Source organism: Amblyomma mixtum, chromosome 3 (assembly GCF_055824585.1).
Source record: "Amblyomma mixtum isolate Tamu chromosome 3, ASM5582458v1, whole genome shotgun sequence".
Lineage (NCBI taxonomy): Eukaryota > Metazoa > Arthropoda > Arachnida > Ixodida > Ixodidae > Amblyomma > Amblyomma mixtum.
This window is the reverse complement of record NC_143014.1, coordinates 326,738,644-326,765,520: the sequence shown is the minus strand read 5'-3', so window position 1 is coordinate 326,765,520 and position 26,877 is coordinate 326,738,644. Positions and strand designations below refer to the sequence as shown.

Genomic DNA, 26,877 nt, shown 5'->3' with positions numbered 1-26,877 from the left:
GCATTCATTACGACACGCCAGCAGCGGACTCTTCGCTTACGCCATGCATGCGGCGCTCCTCGTGCGCTCAGTTTCGATCGCGTGCGGGAAAAAGCGTAGCATTTTTCAGCGCTCCAGGGTTCTAGAAATTTAGTTTTTCTTCGCTTAAAAAACTGATATGACATCGTCTTGTTCACGGCATCAAACTCTCTAAAGAGAGTAACCACCCAGCTACGATAATTAAAATGTTAATTAGTGGGTTTTTGTTGATTACCTGGATAATTAGAGGGTTTTGCAGCATATTGTGTCCGCCGGGGCAGAGAGTGTGATCCTGCACCTATTTTTTGGTATACTGAACACAACAGTTTCAGGAATTTTTGAATGTGTTCGCTGAAACACCCGGTATAGGCATTATTGTAAATACGGGTTTCCTCTGAAGATACGTAGCCATTTTTTTTATGAAAATCTCAAAGCAGCTGTCACACCACAAGAAAGCAATGACTGGCAGCGGTCTTAGAAGCGTTTGCTAACTTCAAACACTCACCACTCTATTATAACGAATACGCGTATCACAGCTCCCAAGGCCAAGTTTCGTGCTCGTTTCACCTTTGAGCCGACGGAGCGGAGGTGTGGCAAGTAGCGCTATACCATGTGACTTGCTGTGAAGAGGCGACGCAGGTACGCTCGCTCGGAGCCTCGCCGTTGCTGTACCACGTGACTAGCGGGGGTATAACAGCTTCTCCGTTGGCGCTCGGTCGCTCTGTCTCGCAGTAGATGAGGCTCGCGCTTGAGCGACTCCGTCGGCAAACCGTGCATAACTATGCTTAACAGAGCTTTCGCTCGTAACAGTAGGTTTAACAAGCGCTAAACCTCCGCTAGTTTTTTTTGAATAGCTGCTCGTGTTGCATCTGGAGAGTTCTTAAGGCAAGAGCCTTTAATGCCTCGTACTGTCGTTAGCAGCCGTTTCGGCAGATTTGTCCGCGTTTCGGCGTCACTACTTAAAAAGTAACTGCGTCGAGGCTGGAAATGGACGCAGTTAGCGCAGACGCTAACACTCCGCCACGAAAGCTCAAGGTTTGAGCATGAATAAAGGCGCATCTAATGAATGCATGCGTTTCACAAATAAAATAAAAGGAATAAATAATAAAATAAAAAACAATAAACACAATAAGAACAACAAATGAAACACAAAAAATAATGAAAGATATGCGAAATAAATTAATCAAAAACAATACACAAGACAACAAAAAAACAAAATGAAAATGAAAAAAAAAAACGAAATGGGCTGATTAGTTATACGTACTGATGGAATTAGCGCTCTCGCAGTGGGAAAATGTATGTCCTGTGTAGCTTTCCTGTGGTAGTGCGTCCAATCCTGCGGCAGTTTGTGGTTACTTAAGTATATATTATTGATGATCATATTATTGCACAATGCAAAAACATTCCCATGTTTGCGAATACCCCGAACGCAGAGCAATTTAGTAGAGATGAGGCAGCCGTTTACAAAAATCATTTATTGCTAGCAGCATGACGGTTCTCAAGCACCGCTATTGGTACGCAGGTGACGTCTTGTCAAAGGACACGTTCAAATGTTTTACTTCATTGTGTTTGTATTCCTGATATTTAGGGTGAGAAATGTATTATAAAAACAATAAAGAGCACCATTAAGGATGTCATTATTGCGAAAACATTCACGTTCAGGTGCATTTTATTTTCTGAAACGCCGTGAATTCATTCATACATAATTTTCAGACAATTTTCGCATTGACACAATACATGCAGGGAACTTGTGCGCAGGAAACTCGTATGAAAACAGGACGATTTGGGAAAGGAATCCCTGAGGCTAAAAAATGTTTAAAACAGCAGCAACTATGCAGCAAATGTGTTAGAGGACAAACGGCGCTCAAAATAATTACAGCATTTTAGGTGGGGGATCAACATTAGGTTCAATAATCAGCAAAGTCAACTGAACTCTCATACATTCAGCTGGTGCTTCAGTGTAAATGGTTAAGATCAACAAACCACGCATACAAAACAGCAAACGCACATTTAACACTATCGAAGCTGTTAATATTGTCACGTAGTGGTGGCTGCAGCCCGCGAACAGGAAAACAACGAGGATGTCTTCGAAACGGAACTCTTTATTTGGGCTGACTTGCGCCCGCAAAAAACTGAATCACTCGGCGGTGGCGTAGCAACAAGCGTGCCTCAGCGGTCGTCAAACAGAATGCCCGCCGCTGTCGGCCGTGCTCTTTTTAAAGCTGATAGCGAACACTCGAGATAAAGCTTGGAAAGTTACTAGAACATTCTGGAGCAAAGTAGAATCGGCTCCGCCTGGATGCGATCAATCGAGATAAATCTAGGCGCGTCTTGCGTCACAAAAGAAGCGATAAAGCGGCGTGTCTGAACCCTTGAAGCATGAACAAACAAAAACTACAAACGAACGCTACAAAGATTCGCGGCGTTACTCCCCTCTCAAAAAAGCATCGACTCGTTGATTTAGAACATAATGCGGCTGTAAACAATGAAAAACGGACTGCGCAAAAATAAACACCGAATGTTGAAACACAGCACCTATAGCGTGCATGATAGGGCTTTAGGCGTACGCCATGGACTACTTCTGGTGGTACGCAGCGTGGCTGGGATGCAGTCATTTGGTAAGGGACGACTTCATAGTCGAATTCACCTAGCCGCCGAAAAACCTTGTACGGGCCGAAATAGCGGCGCAAAAGTTTTCATTCAATCCTCGGCGGCGAACGGGCGTCCCAACCCAGACTCGGTCTCCTGGCTTGTATTCCGCGTTGCGTCTTCGTAGGTTGTAGCGTCTGGCGTCGGTCCGCTGCTGGTCTTTGATCCTTAATCGGGCAAGTCTTCGGGTTTCTGCGCGTTGAAGGTACGCGGCAACGTGGTAACGTTCGGCAGCATGTCGTCTAGCGTGGTCGTGGCCTCTCTACCATGGACGAGCCTAAAAGGCGTCATCTGGGTGGTCTCCTGCACTGCAGTGTTGTAGGCGAAGACTACGTAAGGCAAGATGACGTCCCAGGTCTTGTGTTCGGCATCGACATACATGGTGAGCATATCGGCGATGGTTTTGTTCAGGCACTCGGTCAGTCCGTTGGTCAGCGGGTGGTATGCAGTTGTTCTCCGGTGGCTGGTTTGTCTGTAATGGAGGATGCCTTGCGTCATTTCCGCTGTGAATGCTGTTTCTCTGTCAGTGATGAGCACATCGGGGGCGCCGTGTCGCAGAAGAATGTCCTCCACGAAAAATTTGATGACTTCTGCTGCTGTTCCGTCGGTAGGGCTTTTGCCTCGGCCTAGCGGGTCAGGCAGTCGGTCGCTATAATGATCCACTTATTTCCAGAAGTTGATTTCGGGAAAGGGCCAAGCAAGTCCATGCCGATCTGCTGAAAGGGCCTTGAGGGGGGGTTCAATGGGGTTCAGAAATCCTGCTGGTCGGGTTGGAGGGGTCTTTCGTCGCTGACAATCTCGGCAGGTTTTCACATAATGTGCGACATCGGCAGACAGTCGGGGCCAGTAATACTTGTCTTGAATGCGGCGGAGGGTGCGAGAAAACCCGAGATGTCCAGCTGTCGGCTCGTCGTGTGAGGCCTGAAGAACTTCTCCGCGCAGACTTACAGGTATAACAAGGAGGTAGGCTGTCTTGCTCGCTGCAAAGTTCTTCTTCACAAGGACATTCTTCTGTAAACAGAATGAAGACAACCCTCGCTTGAACGAGGCGGGGGGTGAAGAAACCTTGCCTTCCAAGTATTCGATGAGGCATTTTATGTCGAGGTCCGCGCGTTGTTCTTGTACAAAAGAGCTGGAGCTGATGGGCCCCAGGAAGGCGTCCTCATCGTCGTCTGGCGGTGGTGCATCTACAGGGGCTCGTGACAAGCAGTCGGCGTCAGAGTGCTTGCGTTCGGACTTGTAAACGACGGTTACGTCAAACTCCTGGAGCCGCAGGCTCCATCGATCGAAGAGGCCGGAGGGGTCCTTCAAACTGGCGAGCCAGCACATTGCGTGGTGATCGCGCTGACCACCTTGAACGGTCGTCCGTACAGGTAGGGGCGGAATTTCGACGTAGCCCAGATGATGCCAAGGCACTCCTTCTCAGTTGTCGAATAATTAGCTTCGGCTTTGGACAGGGAACGGCTAGCGTATGCGATGACCTTCTCCCCTCCGTCAGTTTTCTGAATGAGGACAGCGCCTAGGCCCACATTACTTGCGTCGGTATGAATTTCAGTCTCGGCGTTTTCATCAAAGTGCGCGAGGATCGGCGGGGACTGTAAACGACGCTGAAGTTCCTTGAAGGCTTCCACTTGCGGCGCTTCCTATTTAAATGGCACGCATGCCTTTGTCAGGTGAGTCAGTGGCTCAGCGATGCGCGAAAAGTTCTTGACAAATCGTCGGTAATACGCGCACAGTCCGAGGGATATGCGCACAGCTTTCTTATCGGCCGGTGGCGGAAACATTGCGATAGCAGCTGTTTTCTGCGGGTCTGGGCGTGCTCCCTCCTTGCTAACAATGTGGCCTAGAAAAAGCAGCTCTTCATAGGCAAAGTGGCACTTCTATGCTTTCAACGTTAGGCCGGACGACTTGATTGCGTCTAGTACTGTTCGAAGCCTTTTAGGTGCTCCTCAAAGTTCGAGGCGAAGACAACGACGTCATCTAAATATACCAGACAAATCTGCCACTTCAGGCCTGCCAGCAACTGTATCCATTACTAACTGTATCCATGTCGCTGGTGCGGATCAGAGACCAAACGGCATCACCTTGAACTCGAAGAGGCCATCTGGAGTGATGGATGAGGTCTGATCGCGATCTCTTTCATCGACCTCAATTTGCCAGTAGGCGCTCTTGAGGTCCATCGATGAGAAATACTTAGTGTTGCACAGCCGGTCCAGTGTGTAGTCGATCCGGAGGAGGGGGTAGGCGTCCTTCTTTGTGATGTTGTTCAAGCGGCGGTAATCAACGCAGAATCGAAGTGTGCCGTCTTTCTTTCTCACTAGAACAACCGGTGCGGCCCAGGGGCTCTTTGAAGCTTGGATGACGTCGTCGCGAAGCATTTCTTCCACTTGGTCCCGGATGGCTTGTCGTTCCCGCGGCGACAGTCGGTAGGGACTTTGGCGGAGAGGTCGGGCGTGCTGGTCGGTTATAATGCGATGCTTGGCAATTGGTGTTTGTCGGAACTTCGGCGATGACGAAAAGCACTCGCTGTAGCTTCGAAGGAGATTGCGGATCTGGTCTTGTCTGTTCCGGGGCAGGGCTGGGTTTATGTCGAAAGAAGGCGAGTTCTCTTGGTCAGGAGAAGCTTCTTCGGATGGGTCGGAGAGGGCGAAGAAGTCTCGTACGTGGGATATTTCGTCGAGGAATGCAATCGTCGTTCCTGTGTTAAAGGGGTGGAGACATCAAATTTATGGTTGGCGCGTTCTTTGTTTCAAACGTTTCTTATGGCTCCAGGAAGGATGATACACACTCAAAGATTCATATATTCACAGGAAATAATTTATTATCCCATTTTTAGTTGAACGATTTTCGGTTTCGGTTTCGGAACGCCGAGTTGTACAGTGACGTCACAGAGGGGGAAGATCAACTACTTCGCCTGGTCACGTGGGCCCTCAAAAGTTTTGACGTACCTACTGCTGCATCGTCTGCTTTCACACACACGTGCTGACCAGCGCATGGAAACAAACAACGGCATGGATAGTCCCAGCAGCTCGGATTCTGACGGATCGGATTCCAATGAGGATATCAACTTTTTTTTTGATGGCAGCAGTGAAGACGACGATGAATGCGGCTCCATTGAGAACCCTGATAATCATTTTAGATTTGATTCGCTAGCCAGCGACGACGAGGAACAGAATGCCGCGCCGCAGGCCGTAAATGAAGTTCACCGGAGGGGTAACATCGACTGGTAAGTTGCGATGATTAACGTTCTCGAAAATAATGCTATGCCAACGCAGGCATCGTATTGATCATGAGAGCTAGGGTTTCCACTGCAGCAATACATTATAGTTTGTCCTTTCTCTCGTTGCGCTGTTAGTGTCTGACGTGCACTCTTCTGGGTATTACTGCTATGCGCTTTTACGCTTATCTTGCACTTACGCTGCCAGAACTAATGAACAAAACATAGATTATTTACGTCGGCCGCGAGCGATCAAAGCAACGCAACATTTCGGCAATGTTTATTTCCGAGCGTGTACACAGGCGGGTGGTAGCGCGCATGCACGTGGGTTTTATTCCGAAGTTTTCTGGCTGTGTGACATGGTATACTACGAGATACACTGATATGTATATTTATTGCAGGTGCACCTGTGGTCGTTGTAGGCCAATGGAGATGGAACACGAGTCCATATGCTGTATAGAAGTCCCCTAAGGTGGCCGCCCAAGTGCCTGAGGGGGCCAAGTGTATAACGAACCACCCCGGGGTTGAACCTATATGCCTCAACATTAATGCTCTGGCGGTGGCCTACTATGCCTTAAGAGAAGACAGGCCTTCTCTTGTCGATGCCCCCGATATCCGCACGTACTGTCAGCGTCAAATCAAATGCGAACAAAACACCTGAAACGCGAGCACAAAAAATCAAGCATGTTAGAAGATGGAGATGAAATACAGGCGTGGGCTATTAACATTTCAGAAGAGCGGTCTTTTCGGCTTCGATGGGAAAATCAACTGCTCATGTATTTTGCCTCCCTAGTGTAATATCATCGAGTTGTGCTGTTCGCGTTTCAAATGGCTTGTTCGCGTTTCAATTGACGCTGATAGTACGTATGAGGACTTATTTACGGTCAGGGTGCCTGTGAAATGTGACGTGCGGCACGACTAATTAGCGAGTTTTAACACCGATAGAGAAGAAAGCCGTTTCATGAAAAAACTGAAAACATAGCCGTTGTCTAAAAACCTCTGGCACCGCCGTACGGTAGACACGGTAGCTAGCAACGGTAACGCGTTGCCGTGCGGCTGTCCCCGGCTGCGCTAAAGCTCTCCGTTATCACGGGCGCGTGCATATTTCCGCGCGCGCTCCAGAAACACAGTAGTAGTAGTAGTAGTAGTGAAACTGTACTGCATTACAAATGCATCAGTTAGCTTTTATGAGTCTGTATTTACCTATTGTTTTATGCAATCCAGAGCGCCATGCAGCGCCATTAGATTCTTGCATGTACACACGTGCTCTCTACATCACTCGCTATAGACTAAATGCGCCATTCACGAGATAAGTGCGTCGAGTCAAATCATGTGCACATTCACCGTCCGAGATTTTGTGTGTATATCCGAGAGTATACATTTGGTATCAGCAACAATTATGCTATCAATTTTCTGTTACCTATGCTCAGAAGAAATAACAGCTGTTAGCATTTGTAATTGACATGAGGCACTTGGTCATTGTAAAGTGGTACCAGCCTAGTACCAAATTTTTGCTAATTAATTCTTTCTCAATCCTTTAGCAGGTACAGGTACACTGCATACAGGCAGTTTGTACACTGGATATGGGTCTGGCTCGGCCGGAAAAATCGCAAAGTGCTCCCCAGCTGTGTCGTCAGCGAGATAAGGAACGCCTTTCCTGCCGCTCGCTATGCTGGGTTTAAGTACCCCGAGTAGTTGTGTGATACATGTAAGAAGAGAGCATGTTTGGGCATGTTGCTGGTTCACACTTCAAAACGAAAATATTCAAAACAGGACGAACGAGAAGAAACGGACATGCACTAACATTTATCTCAGGATTTATCGAATCCTGAGTTGAAAGTTAGCTCTAGTCCATTTTTTCTCGTTCATCCTGCCTTCCTTTGTGCGCTATTATTTCCTTTTTGAGGTGTGCAATGATCGACTGGCCTGAAAAAAATAAGTCATAAAAACTGTAGTGCTTTATTCATATGCATGACAATCAGCTTCAACTCACTATACTGAAAAAAAAGGTAGCCAAAAAAAGCCCTTGAGGTGGGAGTAGGAACCGTAGACATTTCGGAAAGTTGTTTACATGTTTTGCACAGATTGTTGAAAGGTGATAAGGATACTGATTTCCACGTTACATTTCTACAAGCTGTGGATTGACCAGTGGTGAGGAAAAATGGAGGTGTGCAATCAGCATGTTCGAGGTTATCTGCTGTATGAGACTTTCACACGCACTTTTAAGAAGCCTTTGAATAATGCCATGCCTTTAGATACATTGTTGTGAATGAATGCATTGCCAGGCATTTGTTTATTTATTTATTTATTTATTTATTTATTTATTTATTTCATAATACTGCAAGCCAATAGATTGGCCCATGCAGGAGGGGCTATACAAGGCATTGAAAATGACAAATACAAAGAAAAATACATGGGGTTACAAACAATGAGGAGAATAACAAAAATACAACGCTCATTCACTCGAGAAAATGCTTCTCAAGAGCTTTACTAAAATTTGAGGACTGGAAAATGGCCTCGGGAAGAGAGTTCCAGTCGGAAACAGTCCGCGGAAAAAAACTGTGCTTGAATGAGTCAGTCTTTGCAAAAATGGGTTCCAGCAAATGAATTCGTGAATGGTGTGTTCGGCGCGACAATTGTTTGAGAATTACAGGGCGGGGTATGTTTAGCTTATGTGTTAAAAGGTTATGCATAAACAACAGACGGGAAATTTTTCTGCGTACTTCAAGTAATGGAATATGGTTGGTTTTCATTAGTGTTGTAGGTGAGTCTAACCTCCTGTATTTGTTATAAATAAACCTAACCGCTTTCCTTTGCACCATCTCTATCTTGTATATGTCTTTCTTTGTGAATGGATCCCATAATACCGAAGCGTACTCTAATTTGGACCTAATGAATGTTGAGTATGCAAGGAGTTTAACTTTACTTGGGGCATCTTTAAGCTTCCGCCTTAAGTAGCAAAGCTTGGAAAAGGACGAGGAGCAAATGTCTGCAATGTGTGAAGTCCATGTTAAGTCATGAGTTAACGTTACCCCTAAATATTTGTATTGTGTAACCTCGTGGATTAAATGATTTTGCAGGGTGTAAGAGAAAGAACTAAAATGTTTTTTGCGCGAAATACGTAAGAGAACAGTTTTACAAGGTTTAGTTGCATATCCCATTTTACGCACCACTGATGAACAGCTAGAAGCGCATTTTGCAACATGTAGTGATCGTTCTGGTTATTTATGGTATTAAAAAGTATGCAATCATCTGCAAAAAGCTTTAAAGAGACATTTCCGGGGATGAAAGTAGACAGATCGTTGATATAGATTAGGAAAAGCAGTGGCCCTAAGACGCTGCCTTGAGGTACACCTGAAGTAATCGGAAGATCGTTAGATCTACAGCCATTAACGTCTACGTATTGTTTTCTATGTTTAAGATAAGAATGAATCCAGTTGACAAGATAAGTAGGGACGCCAATACTATCTAATTTAGAAATGAGTTTGCCATGAGAAACAGTGTCGAAAGCTTTGCGGAAGTCTAAAAAAAGAACATCAACCTGCCCGGATTTATCAAGAACAATTTGGAATTCATTAACCGTAGAAACCCACTGCGTAACGGTGGACATACCCTTTCTGAAGCCGTGTTGCAAAGGGGATAAAATGTTATTTTCAGCTCGAAACGAATTAAGGTACCCTGAGACTATGTGTTCTATTAACTTACAACAAGAAGAAGTAATTGAAATCGGTCTGTAGTTAGAAATACTTAGCTTATCTCCTTTTTTATGGATTGGTACAACGCGGGCCATTTTCCAGTCCTCCGGCACATCACCAGAAATTAACGAGACTTGAAATATCTGTGTTAAAAACTCGGATACTTGTGTTGCAAAACGTCTAAGAAAAGCATTTGCAAGCACATCAGGACCAGAACATTTCTTATCATCAAGTTTACGCAGCATCGACAGAACACCATTCACAGAAATAGCCGGTACGTTACCAAGATCTTCACCTCGAATTCTAGCTGTGGTTGCCCTCTCCGTCAGAAATACGCTTTGAAAGTAAGAGTTAAAACCCTCTGCAATCACTGTGGAGTCGGTCACAAGGTCGTCATTAATTCGAACCTTGCTCAACTGCTCATTCTTTCGACCTAAAAAATTCCAAAACTTTTGGGGATTGCTTCTGATGAATTCGGGGAGCGTCATGTTAAAATAATGAAACTTTGCTGATTTTAACTTTAAAGCAAGTTTCTGTTTCAGTAGTTGGAACTGTTGTAATGAAGATATCTTTTTCTTCCTAAGTCGCTTCACTTTGCGTTTCAGTTGAAGAATTTCTCGGCTTATCCAAGGATTTCGACGCTTGATATGAACTTTTCTAAGTGGAATAAAATGTTCGGTACAGTACTGCACTGCATTCTTAAAGTGATGCCACAAACTATGAACGTCATTCCCGGAAGAGCTGCTTAACAGCGACTGTAAGGCGTCGATGACTGCATTATCATCAGCACGAACGAAGTCCTTTATCATTTTAGCTGGACGCACCCCCGAAGCACCAGGCGAAGCACAACAAAAGTACAAAAGACAATGATCTGATATTCCCGGTTCAACGTCAAGCACTCCATCAAAAAAGGTCTGGCTAACAAAGAATAGGTCTAGCACAGATTGGTTTATTGGTTTATTGGGGTTTTAACGTCCCAAAGCGACTAAGGCTATGAGAGACGCCGTAGTGGAGGGCTCCGGAAATTTCGACCACCTGAGGTTCTTTAACGTGCACTGACATCGCACAGTACACGGGCCTCTAGAATTTCTCCTCCAAAGAAATTCTAGCCGCCGCGGCCGGGATCGAACCCGCGTCTTTCGGGTCAGCAGCCGAGCATCATAACCGCTGAGCCACCGCGGCGGCGGTCTAGCACAGATGACTGTCTGGTGTATTCACGAACAGCTTGCTTAAGGTTTAGAAAAAACATCAGGACTAAAACAATATCACATGAGGCACATAGGCCATACGACGGTTTGTCCCAGTCGATGGCAGGAAGATTGAAGTCACCGGTAAGGATTAGATTCCGATTCTGGTAATGTATTAAATGATCGAAAAGACTAGACATGAAAGAATCCGTTGCATCAGGTGGACGATACACAGCGCAAAGGTAAAATGTGAAGCCATGCGTTACTAGGCGCAAAAACAAGCTTTCATGCTGATCAATTTGGTCAAGCAAGTTACATAAGTTCAGAGAGCTGTTGCACCCTGCTGCAGCTAGGCACATAGGCTGCATGGTAAGGTCTTGAAGGCAGCCATGGAAAATAACAGCCGCCATACATGTGGCCACATAGCCGTACATTTCCAGGTTCATGATGAAATAATTCCAACTCATACACTTGGAAGTTGAGACAGAGGTTATCTCACACTCTGTCAAACAGCAACGCGTGACAGCAACCTGTGCTCTTGCCGCATTGCAATGCATCCACAACCAGGAAGTTGAGACGGAGGTTTTCCCACACACAGTTAAACAGCAACGTGTGACAGCAACAGTTTGTAATTGCTCTTGCTGCATTGCAATATATCCACATTGCTGATTTGGTACTCACGAATAACAAAAAATGGGCTCCATGCAACACGTCCAAGCATGCCTGACACTGATTGTCCCACAACTTCTATGCTCCGTTTTACACATAGCAGGAAACACTGCGGAGGCCGCGGAAGCAGTGCATCCGCTAAACCACATTACTCCGCCATGTATCATTTGTCGATATCGAAACTCTGGTGAGTGTATGGACAAAAACCGCTATCAAAAGATGTGGTAGCATTGAAATCACCGTCAAAGCTATGAGGCACTCAGTGTCTGGGCCCTCTGGCTGTAACTTAACTGTGTGTGGACTACTTTATGGGCGCGAAATTAGTAGAAGCCGTTTGCCCTACCAACCACGTATCATACCGCCACATGCAAGTTTACTTCTCGAAGCTTTGATGAGTCGCAGGATGAAAATGTGGCCAGCCACGGCACTTTAGGCTTCTCGCAACGATATATAGAGTGTGTCCGGAATGTAATGCAAGTATTTTTTTCTAGCTCTGCTATCAGCCCTACCGCGCTCGGATTGGTTGAGTTAGGCGGGGGGACTTTCAACTTTTCATTACTGCGCAGTCTGCCCCAAGCTCTGGGAGTGTCAGAATCGCTGTTTCCATGTACCTACTGATAGTGCTGTGTCACGACATGCGATGGCATCTGCACGCGAACACAAGTCCCCTTGCCCCAAGAAGGCAAGAATGAGAAGTCGAAAACGAAAACAATACTAATTGTATTTTTTGACGCCAAGGGTGTGGTTCACAAAGAATTTGTACCCTGAGGACAGACAGTCAAAGCGCTCTACTGCGTGGGTGTGCTTGAGAGACTGAGAAAAAGGGTCCTCCAAGCGCAAAGGGAGATCGCTGATACATGGCAGTTGCATCACAACAACACTCCCAGCCACACTTCTCTGCGCGTATGGGAGTTCCTGGGCAAGCACAACTTGGCGACGCTGCCCCAGCCCCCCTATAGTCCTGACCTTGCTCCAGCAGACTTTTTCTGTTGCTGAGAATCAACAGCGCCCTGAAAGGAGTCCGTTTTGGCAACATCGAAGCGATCCAAACCGCTGCGGCAAAGGCTCTAAACGAGCTTCCTGTCGACGCCTTCCAGGATGCGTGCAGTGCATGGCAGAGTTGCAAGCAAAAATGTATAGATGCCAAAGGGGACTTTCGAGAATTTTAAACATTTGTAACAATATCATCAATAAATATTTTTCTACAGATAAAATTGCATTCCTTTCCGGACATACCCTGTATGCTTGTGTTCACTTTGGTTGTATGGCAGATTACTTTTTGGGCACGGACTTAGCCTCTGTGAACAGGCACACTAGCTTTGGCAGTGTTGCCTACTATGTATGAAATGGAGTATACACACAAGCAAGAACTCCATATACCTTCATCACTGCTTTAACTGTGAGGATGTAACAAATGCTTTGGTTAGACAATATTCCAACACACACCCCAACTGCTTTTCAGGCAATTATTTCCAAACTGGTTTTGACTTCTGGAATAAAATAGGAAGACTTTTCCTGGTCACCCCATACAACAACAAAAAAAGGGCACTGTGACATGGCACTTGCTTGAAGCTCAAAGCGTGACATGAAGTGCAGCCAATCTTCTTCAGGAAAATGACAATAATAGGCATCTCAAACACCAATCCGACAAGAGTAGAACTAAACATATGATTTTGGTATACCAGCCATGACATGCTGACATAAGCAAAGGAACAGAAAGACAACGGAACAGTTCTTGGGGTCTCAATCTTGCCACAGCGACATATATGTAACACCAGAATGGACCACTCATTTTCCCCCACAGTAACAAGTTGTGCCAACTCCTGATGCAAACAAACATCTGTAACATTAAATACTGATTGATAGCTCAATATGTCTTGACGCCAATGCACAAAACAGGAAATGACAAAGAAAATAGGGACATAGGCACAAACTATTAGGCTGATAAAAAGCAAGCAACAAGAGCTTGCATGTGTGCCATATACAGTAGGACATGTTGCACAGCAAGTAGCTTTGTAGCATCCAAGCTAGGGCAGGGCTGTGGCATGTTGCAAGTTGCGCGTCCGCGCCGAGGGTGGCGCCCCGGTCGAAACGATTGCAGCGATCCTGGTATCGGCGGTAAACGAGGCTGCAGTTAAGCCTAATAAAAATGAAATTTTTCGACCACTATCAATAATAAAAACATGCTTATGAACTAAATTATAACCAGCCATAGGTATTAAAAATAAGACATCAAAGAAATTAGTTGCGAAGATGACGACGCGGGTAACGCGGCAGCAGACGACAAGCAGACGACGCACGGTCAGCCGCGCAAGCGAAAACGGCGACGTCGGCGACATTCGCACTGCAGCAGCGTCATTGGCGTCATGTCGAGTCACACAGTGAGCTTTTCTTGGAGTCTTTATACTAAGAACTAGCACTGCAGCATATTATGTTGTCCCTAGCCCAACGCACTGTGATTTCTTCTACACGAGTCAAAGGTTGAAAATTTTCTCTGCCTTTCTCTGCGTGTGTTTATTCATAGCCACAGACTGATGCGTTTCAATACAGGCCAGATGTTTTACTTCTCTGCTATTTACCTAAATCTCTTACAAAGTCGCGTACAAACGTATATTCAGTCATGTAGCATTTTATTATGTATACTGTACCTTGATACCTTTTTTTATCCCCTATATATTCTCTGTGCGCTCATGTCTGCTAGGTTTACATAATGGCGTTTTTTTTATTTTGATTTTTAGGATGCCTGTTACTGATACTGCAATGTCACTCATACTTAAAATCACTTTTTGGACATCGATTGTCACTGCTGATGTTCTTTTAATAAATTGTTCTTTGTACAAAAACCATTTACGCTTTTCGTTCTCGATCGAGCGCAGCTGCTAAGCAGTCGCGCCGCTCGCCACCATACACCATGCTACATCAACAGACACATCGAAATACAAAAGCGAGTGAGCAGATTCCGTAAGTACTTAGGAAATCAAGCGTGAATGCAGCGCGGGATCAGTTAATCACCATTATTTACAAAGCTTGGATCGAGCTAGCGGCCGCCAGCACCAGGAATGCGCGGGTACAGTGCACTGTAGCGCGAGCAACCGGCCACAACCAGCCGCCTAAACGCGCGCCGCCATATTGGATTTTTGATGCGTTTACCGCCTCTCCCAAGTGCCGCCACCATCGCCTTCTAAAAAAAACGTCCCCATTGGCTCTATGAGAGTGTCACTCCCTTGGCTAGGGGTTGTGCAAAAGACATTCACAAGAGGGACAACCAGGAGTTGCACCTGCCCCATCTGTCCAGCTGAATGTCATTTTTTTTTGCAGAGCCCTTAACTCTCATGTCACATTTCACCTCTTCACATTTCCTGCCAAGGTCACACCAGAAGACCACAGCTTGATAAAATTGCTGGTGGGTGATGGATGATTTTAGTAGTATAGCATATGTTCAAGAAGTATTGGGACTACATTGCACTTGGATACAATATTCTTAAAAATTCTCCCAAAAGTTTGTCACGCACCGAACACCTCCCTTACTTGCACTTTTGCAAGGCTTCGACAGCATCACTGCTTTCTTGAGCAGCCACCTTGTCCATCTGCTGCATATGGCACGAAACCTTTCGTCATAGCCATGCCTGTGCCCTCCATCCTCAGTGTGCATAAGATTACTTGTTCCGTGGGCGCATTATAGGAGTGGAGAGCCGCTGCAGCAGCGCAGTGGCTATGGCGCTCGGCTGCTAACCCAAAAGTTGAGGGTTCAATCCTGGCCGCAGCGGTCGCATTCCGATGGAGGAGAAATTCCAGAGGCCTGTGTGCTGTGCGATGTCAGTGCACGTCAAAGAGCCCCAGGGGGTCGAAAGTTCTGGAGCCTTTCACTACGGCGTCTTTCATAGCCTGAGGCGCTTCAGGACCCATAAACCAAACCATTATAGGAGTTGAAAAACAAAACATCACACATCACCACCCACAGTGTCCTGGAATCCTGCATGAAACTGTCGCGTCAACCAATATGAGGCTGGGCAAACATCGGCTGATTTATTGGCAGTAGTGCCAAAGTTCAATGAGCGAGGAGGGGGTCCAACCAGGACGCTCCTCGGTGTCGTCTTCAGCGGTGGCCGCTGCAACCTGTGCTGTGCGAGGCTGGTGGGGCTGTGAAGGAGCCCGCCAGAGCTGGGAGCCGGAACGAGACATGTGGCTCCTGTAGAGTAGCAGGGGAAGATGGCGTAGAGAGGCGGCAGGACGTTTGCGGCAGAGAAACCGCACAGGAAGGTGTACTGGGGAGAACGTCCCCTACAAACGCTGGCTTCAGGCGGTCCATGGAAAGGGAATCAGGGCGTCCATGAACGTCCACGATACAAAACTTCGACTGTCTTTCGACTATGCGCAATAGGCTGTCGTAAGGTCGCCGAAGTGTTTTGCGGATGGAGTCTCGCCAAATGAACATGTGAGTGCGAGTTGAAAGCCCAGGAGAAACGTGCGAAGGTGTACGAGTCTCGTGTCGAGGTGCAGGAGCTCGAAGACAACGGCAAAATCTGCGAAGCTGCGTCACCTAATTCAGGGCTTGGAGAGGAAACAGTGACGTCGAAAAGTTCGCCAGGAAGACGGAAGGGTGTGCCGAAGACAAGTTCTGCCGGAGTCCAGCAGAGAGCTTGTTTCAAAGTAGCCCGTAGGCTAACCAGAACAAGTGGTAGGGATGAAGTCCAGTGAGTAGCATCCAGTTGTGCTTTGAGGGCTGTCTTTAGCGAATGGCGGAACTTTTCAATCATGCCGTTGGCGATAGGATGGTAAGCAGTAGGGAGAATTTGAGACGTTCCAAGTAGATCCATGAATTTTTGAAAAGGGAAGAGTCAAATTGGAGGCCACGGTCGGTGGTGACAGTCTAGGGAACCCCGTATCGTGACACCCAGCCGGCGACGAATGTTCTGGCGATGGTGTCACTGGTGGCATCGGGGAGAGGGAAAGCTTCAGGCCAGCGAGTGAAACGGTCAATGCACGTAAGCAGATAGGAATATCCAGCAGAAGGTGTCCGAGGGCTCAAGATATCTATGTGGCCATGTCGAAACGTGCTGATGGCGGAGGGACCAAGTCGAAAGGAGATGTCGTTTGTCACTGTGCTTTAGACTGTTGACGTGCTAGGCAGGTACGGGCCCAGGAGCGCATGTCTTTGTTGATGCCAGGCATAATGCATTGCATAATGAGATGCTGCGTGGCGCGAAATCCAGGATGGGAGAGGCCGTGTAGGGCTTTGAAAACAAGGCGACGAAACGCAAAGGGAGCCAACAGGCGGGGAGTGCCTGTCGACGTGTGACAAATGATGGGCACGGGGCACGAAGGGAGGAGAACTTCACGAAGAGCCAATGAGCTGGGGCCCTTGAGAAGCTCCTTAATTTCCGCATTCTGGTGCTGTGCTGTGGTGAGAGCGCTAAAATCGAGGTTGGGTGACGAGGTGGCAGAAGTGAGGAAAGCAGTGAAAGTGCATCAGCCGGGGCGTTGTCAAGGCCTTGCGCATGTCTGATGTCTGTCGTGAATTCCGTCACGTACAAGAAATGACGGATTTCACGTGGCGAAAATTTACTGCTCTCCGACTTGGTGGCAAAAGTGAGTGGCTTTTGGTTGGTGACAATGTGGAACTGCCGACCTTAGTGGAGGTGCTTGAAATGCCGAACGGACATGCAGATGGCTAAAAGCTCACAGCTAATAGCACTGTGGCAGCTTTCAGCAGGGGAAAACTTCCGGGAGAGAAAGGATAGAGGGCTCCAGGCACCATCCACGAGCTGGTGAAGTACAACTCCAACGCCGGTGTCGGTCACTCCAACGCCGGTGTCGGTCACTCCAACGCCGGTGTCGGTCATGAGGTGTAGTGGTGCATCAGGACGAGGATGTGCCAGGAGGGCGACATTGGATAGCTTCACTTTGGCAACTTCGAAAGGCTCTAGAGCGGCGGAAGACCACATAAGTTGTGCAGACTTGGCTTTCTTGCCTTGAAGCATGCCTATCAATTGTCTGAGGAGGGCTGCACAGTGAAGGATAAATCGGCGATAAAAATTGTTAACACCAAGAAATTCACGGAGTTTGTGAATTGAAGTAGGCTGCGGCAATTCTTGAATGGCCTTGACTTTGGATGGGAGAAGACGGGTACTCGAGCGGTGAACGCGGTGGCCGAGGAAGTCGAGCTCCGACTTGCCAAATTCACACTTGGCTCTGTTGATGATGAGGGCATATTCAGAGAGACGTGGAAAAGCTGCCAGAGGTGTTGCAAGTGTTGTTCATCATTGCTTCTGAAGACGAGGAGATCATTGATGTAAGACATGCAGAAGGGAAGACCCCGAATTACGGTGTCCACAAAGCGTTGATATGTTTGTCCTGAGTTACGGAGGCAGAAGGGCATGTGGATATATTCAAAGAGGCCGAAGCGTGTAATGAAGGCAGTTTTGGGTACGTCAGATGGTTCCACAGGGATGTGGTGGTAGGCTTTGACCAGGTCAATTTTGGAGAAAATGGTGGCGCCATGCAGCAATGCTGTGAAATCCGAGATGCGAGGTATGGGATAACGGCCCAGAACTGTTGCGTTGTTGAGAGCGTGGTAATCACCACATGGCCGCCAGCCCCCGGTGATTTCTCCAGTACCATGTGGAGAGGTGAGGCTCAGGGGCTAGGGGAGGGTCGGATAATGCTGAGTTCAAGCATGGGCTCGAAATTGTTGCGGGCAATCTGGAACCGGTCTGGAGCAAGGCGCCGAGGTCAAGCGTGCGCAGGCAGGCCGGTGGCCCCAATGTGGTGCGTGACCTGGTGCTGGACGGGCAGTAAGAAGTAGGATGGGCAGATTAGGGACGGGTATTCGTCCAGGATGGTCTCAAAGGACGCCTGGGGTACGCTGGGCATAGAGGCAAGCGGTCCTCGAAGATAGAGATCCTGAACAGGGAAGTTCGTCATGATGTCCACGAGACGCTTGCAGTGCATGTTGACCAGCACATTGTAGTGGCACAGGAAATGAGCTCCTAGGATTGAATAGCGCACGTCGGCGACCAGGAAAACTCACCAAAATACACGTCGGAGGCCCAAATTTACTGTGAGGGCATGTCCTCCATACATAGCGATGGGGGTGAGATTGGCAGCTTGGAGCTGTGGGCGAGAATGGTGGGGAGTGACGATGTAAGGGTGCGGGGTAAGATGCTCACCTCTGCCCCGGGGTCCACTAGAAATTGGAGGCTAGAAGTGCGGAGGCTAGAAGTGCGAATGAAGGATAAGCAGGTGGCCTCCGTGCCGACACCACTCGCCGCTTCTAGTGGTGCCCGTGGGAGTTTCCCTGGAAACGACAGGGTGGAGAGCACCAACGCGCCTTTGTCCCCGAAGGTGCAATGGTACCAGCACTCGACGGCTGGAGCAGGTGGTGGTGGGCCATGCCGGTCAGGTGACGCCCGCCGCCGAGAAAGAGAGACGGGTAATCTGGGCGTGGAACTCATCACGAAGGCGTTGGAGGCCCAATCGGGAGGGAAAAGATGACGGCGGGGTGAGGGGTCGCGACACAGCGCCGAGAGAAACCGGGGAACAGGAGATGTCCATGACGGAATCCGCAAGCTCGGTGAGCTGCTCAAAAGACAAACCGTGGGCAGCGATGAGCACCATGCGAACTGACGAGGGCAAGCGCTGCAGGAACAGCTCACACAGGAAGGCATGGTCGAAGGTGGTGGTAGCCTTGTCACCCAAGAGCTGCTCGAGCCACCACAACAGCTGTGTAGGTTTGCGATCCCCCAGTTCTTCGGAGCAGATGAGCTGTTGCAGGCGGCGGTACTCTGACGTTGTTGTTGACTTGATGAGTGCAGCAGCCAACGTGTCAAAGGGCGCCGAGGTTGTGAGAAGATCATGTACCTCAGCAGCAACTTCGGGTGGAAGCGATGCAGCAACGTGGTAAAACTTCTGCGTCTGGGAAGTGATGCATGCCACAGAGAACTGGATGCTTACTTGGGCGAGCCACAGCTAAGGATCGGCAGCCGAGAATGTGGGAAGGCGAAGAGGCAGCGTAGAAACATGGCCAGAGGTGCCACCACAGGACAGGGTGCAGGCTTTGGCCATGCTGCGTGCGGGTGTTCGAGCTGACATCCGTAGTCGCCAGTTTGTCGCGTCAAGCAGTATGAGGCCGGGATGAGGCAAATATCGGCTGATTTATTGGCAGTAGTGCCAAGGTTCGATGCGCTGCCTTGAGCCAGCCAGAACAGAATCGCGAGAGGCTCCAGCGCGAGAAGGAGGTCCAACCAGGATGCACCTCGGTGTCATCATCAACGGCGGCCGCTGCCACCTGTCCTCTGCACGGCTGGTGGTGCTGCTACAAAACCCCTCAAAAATTACTGAAAAAAGAATTTCAGCTATTTCCCAAAGCCTCTACCCTCAAGAATCAGGGCCCAGTGGCTAAAAAAGAGATGAAGGTGTTCCTCTACCTTGTGCTTTAGCAAGAAATGGTTCGAAAGCCAAAATTGAACTCGCCAGAAGCTGCCGAAAGCTTTCGAGGAGAAGGTTATTTCATTTCACTGAGATGTTGTATCGCTGCGGCACAGCAACACATACCAACTTGGGCAGATCGGCAACATCAACACAACAAGCCTCCAGTCTATTTTGATATGCCCCCCCCCCCCCCCCCCCAATAACACAGTGGAGTCGACAGGGGCGGAACAAGTTCGCGTGCTAACGTCCAGCAACGAGAAGGCCCAGGTAGCCCCAGTGCTGGCCTGTACAGCATAAGGTACTAAATTGGCTCCTTTTCTTTTGTTCAAATACAATACAGTGCCCCATGCCTGTGCACTTTCTGCAAAGCACCATAGCGCATGCCAACGAGAAGCATTGGGTGCACACTGACCTCGTCTCGACTGTACAGACTGTGTCTGGTGCAAGAGGCCAGGCACTACTTTGGGGCTCTGCTGTACATTGGGCACATTGCGCAGACGGGCAGATGTCTAAACGTGAGGCTGAGTGAACACGCATCTTCGCTTCGTCAGCAAACTGAAGAGCACTTGCCAAAGCATTGCAAGAGCTGCCCAGGTTGCTTTCCCTCTTTGAACCGCACGAAGATTTTAGGAAGGGGTAAAGATCAATTGGCGAGGGAAATCCTGGAAGCTCATGAAATATCACAACGCGGTAATGACACATGCATTAGCACACCATCTATTTATCTAATGGAAAAAGAAAGAGACTTTCTAAGACGCACTTAATGTTTGTAAACAGTTTCATGACCGGTGGCTATTCCACGCCTTTTCATCTCTTTTTCTTTTTCTTTTACCGGTTTTTTCTAGTTTATCACAGTTTTGTCATTTTTTAAAGTTTGCGCATGCGTGTATTTGCTCGAGAAGGGATGTGTCTTTCGTTTATCGATTTCATTCAGTTGTAAGTTGTAGCCCCGTCCTGTCCTCATCTTTCTGTGTCCTGTTTTAAACGCTACGTTTGTTCGTTCAGACTCTGCTCCATGCTTGTTCTGGATGCCTTCAAGGACCACTTAGACTGGCATGTCAAAGAAAAGCTTGCAGCTTGCCACACTGAAACGTCCTCTCAACTACACCCACAGGATGTATGTATCAACAAGCCCATGAAAGAGCACATTCGGGCACTTCATAGCGAGTGGCTAATGAATGGCTGAAGCAATAGGCTGAAGCATGCCTCAATCAAGGAAATGGCTAGGTGGGTGGCCAAAGCTTGGCTTGGGATCCCATCACTTATGGTTGTGAAGGCATTCAAGAAATGTGGATTTCTAATGCCATGGACGGCACTGAGGACAAGACTTGGTCAGAGAGTGAGAAGGACCAGTCCGAGAGCGACAGTGAACAAAGTTCAGGCGAATAAAACCCTGTTCCCACCTGAAAATATCAAAATGTCATTTTTTTCTTATGTGGCAATCACATGCATGTGAGAAGTGGGGCTTCAAGTTTTTCCTTTTCTCGGTCATGTAAATTGGGCATCATAGATTCAGGGGCATGTTATACTCGGGTAAACACAGTATATACACAAGCTTCCTCAACACAACCTGTGGGAAGTTGCTGACACAGATTGCCACCACCATAGACGTGACAGTGTGTGACTCATCATGCACCCTCATCACTGGTGCGTTCCATGCGCCTAGCTCGGCCTTCATCCGACTCAAACCTTGAAAGGTGGTTCCGCACGAGCGCTGCCTTGTCCACTGCTCCAAAAGCGCTTGCAAGTGGTGGCGGTGGGCAAGGCAAAGTTGTCAAATGCGATGCCCCAAAACTGCCACTCTCCACCAGCTCATCCACAATTTCCAGCAGATGCCCAACATAACCTGCACCAGGCACACACAAAGCAATGAAAAAAACATATCAAACTTCATTCAAAAAACAAAGTATGAGGGTTTCTCCTGCAGTCTCTCTGCTTTCTTTACGTACACAAGGCAGCAGTGTAGGTATTTAGTTTAATAGTACCCAAATTGCTTTTACAAGTTGAAAACACATGACACTGAAGCTTCCTGCTCTCCTCTGGCATCCTTGAGAAAAATAGCTGCTGCATGGCACAGAAGCAGCTTTTCTAAACACGTCACTGAAAAATAACTGCATTTCTCTAAACCTTGCACTTTGCAAAGAGCTGAGCTGCAAAAGTCCCAGTGAACCATAGGTTGGTCTAGAGTAAGGTGAAATTGTCTCTGAAAAAGTTGATGATAGCACAGTGTTGTATTCAGCTGTGGGCGCCACACTGAGCCACATTTTTTACCACGGCCAGTAACCATGATCGGAAAGAAAAGTTTTTAGAAATGTCATCCATGGGACAACATTATGCGCTTAATGAAGCTTACGAAAAAGGGTGACTGCAGGCATGCGGGCCACAGTTTGAGGAATGTCTGCATACTGCAGCTGCCAGAAGCATATATTTTTATCGCAAACTCTTGGAAAAAGTTCTCCCAATGCGTCTTTACAGTGCTTACTGAATGTGCGAACAGGTGTGTCCTGTACACTAGTGCGATAATGTGCGTATTTTTGTGCGAAGCTGTCATTTACACACGGGTGCAACTTATACACAGCAGTAACTTCAACAAAAAAGATGGTATACGACAGCCCGTGCTTGTGTCGACCTGCGTGGTCCCTCCTGGTGTACAGTAACGCTGGAAGCAGCTTGTGCATGCCACAACTGCTTCAAGGCTATTGGTGCAAGCAATATCATTTTTCGTATAATCTTTCGTGCACGCATCTGCAGCAAAAAGTGGGCTAGATATGCTGTTTTAACTGTAGGCATTCAAGTTTTGCCTTCCCCCTGCAGTTGTATACGCACCAAAAGTTGCAGGCTCTTTGACTGGGCATGCCACTGGGCTGCCTTTCCTGGCTTTGGGGTGTTTCACTGCTCACTGACGCCTTCGCATGGCAGTTCTGCGTTGAACCCTGTCCGCATTCTCGTTGTAGTGCAGAGCGGCCAGTTCTGACCTGTGCAAAAAGATGCTGAATATCAAAAGTGCACACCACAACCTACACAACTGCTAAGGAGAACATACTTTGCATCCAGTTTTGCAAAAAGCATGCCTACATGCAAGCTGCAAGGAGAGCAAACCTTTAAACACTTTTAAGCATGAAATGCTTTTAGCTCCCGTTGTCGGCAGTGTGGTGACGTCACGCCGAGACCGAGAGCTATAATCCGGGCACTGAAATCCACTCATCCGGGCACTGAATTCCAGTCATCCGGGCACTGAATTCCAGTCATCCGGGCACTGAATTCCAGTCATCCGGGCTCTGAAACGAGAACATCCGGGCACCGTACGAGACTTAACGAGATTTAACGAGACTCTCTAAGCCCTCCTACGCGACCGGCATGCAAGCGCCGGTTGGTCTCCAAAGGAGTCACGAAAAATAACTGCTGCCAGTGCCTTCTCAATGTTTATCAAGATATCAGTTGAGCTGTGCGTTTGATAATGCACGGAATTATAATTTCCGATTTCTAATAACGCGTGCAAAAAGCACATAAATGTCACGATACACTTCGTTGTCATACGTGATCTCTTAGGGGCTTCGCGCATCGAAGCAAAGCCGCGCAGGCGCACAGGGGCCCGGGGGAGAAGCGCTGCGTTCAAATGGCAAGGCATCGCGCCGAACGGGTGGTGGCGTTCCTCCCTTCCTTTACGGTGCGGTTCGGGTGTCCACCGAGATGCAGAGAATTACTGCGCCATTTCCTTTCCTGAAAAAACCTTGCGTTCAAATGGCAAGGCATCGCGCTGAACGGGTGGTGGCGTTCCTCCCTTCCTGTACGGTGCGGTTCGGGTGTCCACCGAGATGACATTAATCCCGTAAACATTTCATGCTTACTCTACTCTCGGTTACGGGAGAGGCAGAGTTTAATCAATCAATCAATTCGGGGTTCTGGTCTGACGTCACGAAAGGCCGAATGTGAGGAGCAATGTTGATTTTAGGCGCCATCACAATCTGCCTACCGGATGGTGGGCAATCTAACCACCGTGGCAGGTGGCATTTAAATTAATGACGGGTCTGGTCTCGAAAGGTTGCTCGGGGAGCAACATGGGTCGCTCAAGTCTGGACGGAGGAAGCACCTGCCATCCTGGGCAGTGCGGCATCTTTAAACCGCTGCACCACTATGCCAGGAGTACTATGAAGACTCCCAGGGATTCGCCCTTTAAAGCTATCGTTTCAAAGCTTAAGTGCCCCAATCTTTTTTTTTGGAAAACGCGATGAAATGCTTTGTCATACATTGTGGAGAGCCCGGAGCTGTCTGCCTCAGCCCGGTGCATTTCTGTCCTAAATGCCAGCCATTTTTTTCTTTTGTGTGTTGCTTTACTGCTGCACATGATCATAAACTTATTGCAGCTCTTAGCATCGGTGCATCTTGGACAAAACATGTTTCTCAGTAATCACTGCTCACTCTTTCATGAGCCTCATAGTGCTGTAAAGCAGCATCTCTATGACTTCTTTATAACAGACATGACTGTCACTGCAGGTATTCATGCGAGAATGTTATTCCAGAATTCAATAAAATTGAAAGTCCTTTATTGTTAAAGGGGAAGCCAAAAGAATTCTATGAAGCAAGGGGGTTATCGGCACAGTAGCAAACCCAAGAAAAAGTGCAGTCAGACAGAATACCTTGTCGCATTTTCCAACTTGCGGTCACATGGAGTTGCACTAATTTCATATATAGCTACACCAACTTCCATGATTGCAAATTTCACAATGAGAAATCTTGTGTATACTGTCCGCCCTAACTTTGGTAAATAGTGATAGCTCTATGCATGAACAACAAAGTGTTTAGTTGTACAGCAATGCAGGTGCACTTAACACAAAAGTCTGGCGGTTTATAATATTTAGCACACAATTACACCAATGTACTGTTGAGGCGTATTGAAGAAACTGATATCTTCATACCTTGCGAGCATTCCATGAAAAGAAAATGTGTAGCTCTTTGGAGCAAACCGATGCAGTAGGGAATGTAGGGAATGGAATGACTCCAGACTTGAAGTTTGGCAAGCTGGTGACACCTGCTTGATGTCCGCAAGCAGGCGATGGTTTTCAACCACGCCACGCAGCTTCTCAAAGGCATCAGTACCTGGCGGCATAAAATTCAAGGATACAACATAAATGCAAGAAGAAACATTCTGAAGGGTTAGTGTAACAATAAATAATGAAGAGTAGAGCAATGAGCAGGCACGCACTCTTCTTGCTTGCAATGCATCAACCGAACTATCATCAAGTTTGGAAGTGTCATTAGTGACTGATAAGAGTTATTCGTCCTGCGTAATAACACTGAAAGATATCCCTTTGATACAAATGGCAAGTCAACAGGTCCGATAGAAGTACCTGAAAAATCCACTTCCTGGGTAAGAGGTCTCCATGCTCGCAGTCGGCATACTCCTTACTGCGGCCACAGTGCTTGTTCTGCATGTGGTTGAGGAGTGACCGCCAGATGGTTACCGCGAGCTCACCTCTTTCTGCAGCAGTCTGTTGTCTCCAAGCAGCAATCTTGACGGAAAAATAGAGGTGATTGATGATAGAAGTCACCCACTCTTCTATCACACCACAGCCTCGTGCCCGAGAGACAGCGTGCAGCTTTTTTTTCAGCCCTGGAGAAAAAAGAAGAAATGAGGAAACTAGGCAACTATTCTGGACTGCTCTGCTTAAAAGCAACTGGCAAACCCACTTCACTGAAAAAGCCATCATGCACTTGAGAGGTAGTCTTGTGAAATGATGAGTACACTACATTGATTTATACTCTAAAAAATAATGCAGTCAATAGCACCGTGCACGGACAAAAAATGGCAGCCAATCTACATAGGTGACCAAATGTGAATTAGGTGCGCTAGCACTGCTTTTCCTGGTTAAGAACCAAAACCCACTCAAGGCAGCCAACCTTCCTGCCACCAGTCTGCCAGAGGTTTCAGACAAACGTCGGTGATATCTTAGATAGGATACTGTCTGGATGGCTGGCTTGCAAGCAGGCTGCCTTTAGCCTGCCAGATGCCATAGACTAACACCGGCGAAATGTGGGACCAGGGATTTTAGCGCTAGAACAGTACAAACCTGAAAATGAACATACGATATACGCATACAATATGTATGCACAATATGACCACTCTACATGCACTGAACAGCAGGGCTAAGTCTGCAGTGATCAGAAATTATAGACGTATAGAGGTAAGCACACTTGTATAGAGCGTTCGAGCAGCGTACAGTGGAGCAAATGAACAAAGATTTTATTTCATCTGTTTGGCTAGACAATAAAGGCATGTGACTGAACGGTTTTTATCTCTCTCGCTGTACTTCGAGTACAAGGGTTATTTCTAAAACTGAGTTTATATATCTGGCCGGTGCTGTCGCATGTGGCTGCGCACCTGAGTGTGCCTGTCGGTGACTATCTCGAGCACACGGACATTATTGTCATCAAGGCCCTTCAGTGCCCTCTTTAGGCCTTCTAATTCCATGCCACCACTGCTGGAAACTTCATTGGACTGCAACGGGAGGTCGAGGGAAAGAAAAGTTTAATCTGATCGGAGCCAATATACTGTACGTGTCAAAACCGAAAAGAGCTCTTGCCTGTACAAGTTGCATGTCAATTATACGATTCAATGGAGTGTCCAGCAGTGAGTATCTGCCGTATTTAGCACTGTAGCCAGGGGAATCTGCGCCGCTGTCACCTGCCAACTGGGCTCCAGTCCTTTTCACACAGTTCACCAAAGACTGCTGTTCCCGTATATATATATATATATATATATATATATATATATATATATATATATATATATATATATATATATATATATATATATATATATATATATATATATATATATTGTTACCAATGAACTGGTTACTCAATAAGTGGACGAATCGTGAACGAAGAAGTGGCGGTGCGCTGAACGACGACGACGTTGCCAGTTGGTAGCTGGGCCGGTGTCTGAGCTGAGTGCTGGCCATCTCAGAGCAGCCGTCAATATAGACTTACCGCCGTAACATCCCCGTAACAT

The 26,877-nt window shown here is 47.4% G+C and overlaps 2 pseudogenes; one reads left to right on the top strand and one right to left on the bottom strand.

The window, feature by feature from the left end:
• The first annotated feature begins 1,506 nt into the window (after positions 1–1,506).
• Positions 1,507–7,579, top strand: LOC149355862 (P2X purinoceptor 7-like; annotated as a pseudogene).
• Positions 7,580–18,167: 10,588 nt separating this feature from the next.
• LOC149355861 (uncharacterized) lies at positions 18,168–26,605 on the bottom strand (annotated as a pseudogene).
• Between the last annotated feature and the right edge of the window lie 272 nt (positions 26,606–26,877).